Here is a 4,693-nt window from a genome sequence, read left to right on the forward strand (position 1 = left end):
CAGGGACCTGGGACGCTGATCGCCAAGGACCCACCAGACGGGGGACTGCTGTTGGCTACAAGCAGTGAGTCTTTATCTTCCTCAGCATGGTTATATAGGAATTGTGAACAAGGACATCTGTGTTTTATCCTAAGTCAGAGAAAACAAACGACCTTGCCTGGCGCGCCAAGTACGTGGGCCCAAGCGCGCCAAGTACGTGACCCAAGCGCGCCGTGGACGTGGGCCCAAGCGCGCCGAGGACGTGACCCAAGCGCGCCGAGGACGTGACCCAAGCGCGCCGAGGACGTGGGCCCAAGCGCGCCGAGGACGTGGGCCCAAGCGCGCCGAGGACTTGGGTCCAAGCGCGCCGTGGACATGAGCCCTTGGGCTTTTCGGGACATGCCTGCCCTTGTGGACATCTGCTGCACTAAGTCACCACCGAGGAGACTTCCAAGGACCGTGCAAGTACAGGGCGTCCCTCCCAGGCGGTTTGTCCTGGCACAGTGGGTCCGCCCAGCGTTTCTGTCAGCACTTTTCCTTGCCGTCCCCAGGTCACCTCTCCATCATCCTTATGCAACACTGTGTGTCAGGAAAGAGGGCAGACTATGCCCCATATAGAATGTTCAGGTGGGGAGGATGAAGAATTTCAATTCATGAAGAAAGCCAAAGAGCAAGAAGCCGAGCCGAGGAGGATTCATCTAGGGACCCTCCACGGCGGTCTTTGCAGAACCACACTGGTGACGATGTGAGAGCGAGAGATGGGGCTCCACATGGGAAGCTAGTGGAGTCTGAAGTGTAGGAGAAAGTAAAAAGAGCGGGGCACGGGAATGAGAAAATAGTGAAGTAGAGAAGAAACTGATGACGAAATAGAGCCGCCCCGGGGCTTGGTGCATCAACGAGCTCAGGGGAAAAAAAAAAAAAAAACAGCGGAAGAAATGGAAGTCATGGAGGTAGAAGATGAGGGGCATCCTGGAGAGGAGTCAAAATCAGAGTATGAAGTGTACCCGGGCAGTGAAGATGAGATGAAGCTTCACCCTAAGGCAGTCTTCATTAGAAAGAGGAATCGAGTAACAGTTCAAAAACACAAGGCCGAAGCTCTTAAACAGAAGATGCTGGAGAAGGAGGCCGAATGCACGAGTGAGGAAGGGCACAAACACTTAAGATTGTGGAACAGGAGACCAAGACAGAGCTGGCAGAGAATGGCAGTCCCTGTGGGGAGGGATATGACGAGAAGAAGGGGAAGCACTGAAGGGGAAAGCAGAAACTGAAGAGTGAGAAACCTGACTGGAAAGAGGCGAGATGAGCTTTGCAGCAAATGGCAGTTCTTACAAGAATATTATCATCAGGGGTGCCTTGTTCATGGCTGAGGATGAAATTTACAAGAGAGATTTCCCCACACCTTCCCTGTGTCAGACAGGTGTTCCCAAAGTCATCCAGGTCAACAAATGCAGGCGTTCTGGTTGTACTAAATACACCCACCTTGTGGATCAAAGCAGCATGGGGCCGAGAGTGCACAGAACACAAAATTCTTGAAACAGAAGGCGGCTGGGGTAGGAGATGTATTTGAACTGCCATCTACCCTACCAAAAAAAGAGTTCAACTACTTATTCTTTCAACTGTAGGACAAAGGAAAGTCTTAGTATCTGGGCCCTGATTTACTTGTACCATCATTTACATGACTCTTGGACAAAGACTTTTGGAACCAATGCCATATTTGTGACACTGGGTAACGCAGTCTTTGGAAGTCCTTTGAGAGGCTTGGACTCAGTGAGAAATCCACAAAAAAAAAAAAAAAAAAAAAAAAAAAAAAAAAAAAAAAAACACTATCCAGGTAGGATCAGAGACTTCCCATTTTAAAACTATTTCCAAAAAATGTTAGGTTTCATCACTGTTCTGGTTTCCCTAACTCAGTTGGGACTGTTTTCTTTTCCAGCCCCTTAGCTTGGGTGAGAAACATAGGATGCTATATCACTGTTACCTTACAGGAAATCTAAGCTTGGTCCAACCTGTTTTGCATTTTTGGTTGACATCAGTTTTTCTAAGTAAACATATTTGTTGATTTATTTGTGTGTGTCAAGAAATAAAAACACACACCATTAGACCCTGCAAGTAAAATGTGTATCAGTCTATTGACTAAATAAAGGACAGAAGAGAATTGTCAAAGAGAAAGAGAGAGAGAAGGAAAACAAAAAGGATGTGACATCTGCTGCTCCCTTTAGTGGGGAGAACACCATTAGAGGCTCCTAAGCTCCCCTCCTCCAACCTGGAATATGCTTTCTGCCCACCTTTCCCTTTAAGATCACCTTAAAACTTCTAAAATTCTGGAAGGCCAGTGCAGAGATCGGCTTTTGCAGCCACATGAGAAAAGCACCAGAGGTAAGTTCCCTTGTTTACTAAAATTTGCACCTACCAATCTGCAGTGACTTGCCTCTTTCTAGGGTCTTCCCTTATCTTTTGTGAGGGAATCAGAACCAATAGTGGGAGAAGGTGGCCTTCTAGGAGTGGTAAATTTGGGGAAGTTGACTCAGAAAGGTATGGCTGGTAAATGTTGTTTAGTAAGGTTTATTATGCCTGGTAGGGGAGAGGGACATACCTTTACAAATGGCAATTTGGGTCACTTTTACAAAAAAAATTATACTCTGCTTTTAGGTCTTAGGCTTTTCAATTGCCTTTAGTTCAAAATAATCCTTATACCAAAGTGGCATATTTTCAGGTGGCACTTTCTGATCCCCATCATTCCATCCAGTTATTAGCACCCTCTTCCACTGAATCCTGCTGGTAATCACTAGCCTGATTTTATCATCATTATTTTATTTCAGCTAGTTTTGAAAGTTTTATAAATGGAAGCATAATATGTACACTTTTGTGCATAGATTTCTCAACATTGTTTTTTATGTTTGCAAGATTCATCCATGTTGATTTATATTGGTTGGTTTTGTGTGTATACTACATCCTGTTCATCAAGTCTATACTTAAAAGATATTAGTGATGTTATAAAATTTTTTGTATATGTTATTGGTAAATATGTATGTATGTAAGTGTTGGGTATATATGCAGGGGTGTAATTGTTAAATCATAGGTATGGGTTTAAGCACCTTTAATAAACACTGCCAACTAGATGGAGTATATGAGTTCTGAATGCTTTGAACACTAACACTTAGTATTTTCTTCATTTTGAAACTTTTATCCAGTTTGGTAGGCATGTAGTGGTATTGCAGTGTTTCTTTCATTTGCATTTCCTGTCTCATTAATCATGATGAACCCTTTTTTGTAGGTTTATTTACTATTTCAGTGTAAAGTTTCAGTTGTAAAGTTCAGTCTTTTTGTTCATTACTTTGCCCATTTTAGGTTGCCTGCCTATTCATTATTGATGTTGTGTTCTTTATATATTATGAATATGAGTTCTGTATGAATATGTATTATAAATATCTATTCTTACTTTCTGGTTTCAATTTTCACACACAAATGGTATATGTTAATGTAAGGAAGGCTTTAATTTCTAAAGTGTCTTTATCAATTTTTTCCTTTATGCTTTTTCTAATATCTGTCCTGTTTAGAAAATCTTTGCTTATGGCCCTAGGATATGAAATTTCTCATCTTTGTTTACTACTCCTTAGAGTTTTACTTTTTATTAAGATAGCAACTTTATTAAGATAAAATTTACACACTATACAATCCACCCATTTAATGGATTGAGGCATGATTAAGGATGTTACTTTTTAACATTTAAGGACTCATTATTTCCAATGTTATCTATCCTGTTTACATAATGAGCAACCATAACCATAGTCAATTATATAACATTTTATCACTTTAAAAAGAAACCTTGTACTCCTTTGCTATTGTACTTCCAATTTCCTCAACATCTAAGCAACCACTAATTTAATTTCTGAATACATAGACTTGCCTATTTTGGACATTTAATAGAAGTAGAATCAAATAATATGCTTGTTATTTGTTACTTTTATTTAGTAAAATACTGTCAGGGTTCATTTATATGTGATATGTATCATACATTTTTTGACACTAATATTTGATTGTCAAGATAGATCATATTTTGTTTTTCCATTCATTATTGATGGACAATTAGAAGTCTAATTTTTTATCTTGCATTTTATATCTACAATGCATCCAAAATTAAATTATGTAGTAATATAAAGTACACATTCAATATTTTTATGTGTATTGAATCTGGACAGTTTCATTTATTGAAAAGACTTTCCTCCAATGATTCAACCTATTTTTTAATTTTTTAAAATTTTTTTAAGATGTTACTTATTCATGCATACAAGAACTGGGGTATAGGCCAGAGGTGCGGGAAGGTGAGAGGATTCACCAGAGACAGAGGAGTGGGGAGCAGAACAGGCAGATTGAAAATCACTGCTGAGGGGAACAGCGGGCGAGTCAGGAGAGTCTGCTGCGCCATGTGGGTTGCTCCCTGACTGGCTAGGGATCAAACTCGCACTGCAGAGACTTCTGAATAACTTCATAGTGCTGTGCCTAACTCCTTGAGCCACCAGGAAGACCCCGACCTATTTTTTTTTTTTAAATCATGCACCAGGTCATTGTATATGTGCGAATTTCTCATCTCTATTCACTTTCACCTGTATATTTGACTATCCTTGCACCAACTCACAGTTTATTAGTTATAATAAGGCAATAAATCTCTGATAACACAAATCCTCTGTTTTTGTTTATCTTTTTAGGGTTCCTT

At 40.5% G+C, this 4,693-nt stretch overlaps 1 pseudogene; it reads left to right on the plus strand.

Annotated features, from left to right (window-relative positions):
- The first annotated feature begins 319 nt into the window (after positions 1–319).
- On the plus strand, positions 320–1,281 carry LOC119243781 (microfibrillar-associated protein 1A-like; annotated as a pseudogene).
- Positions 1,282–4,693: the final 3,412 nt, after the last annotated feature.

The sequence above is a fragment of the Talpa occidentalis genome, unplaced genomic scaffold (genome assembly GCF_014898055.3).
Source record: "Talpa occidentalis isolate TD23 unplaced genomic scaffold, MPIMG_talOcc4v2.1 talOcc4.13, whole genome shotgun sequence".
NCBI classification, from domain to species: Eukaryota; Metazoa; Chordata; class Mammalia; order Eulipotyphla; family Talpidae; genus Talpa; species Talpa occidentalis.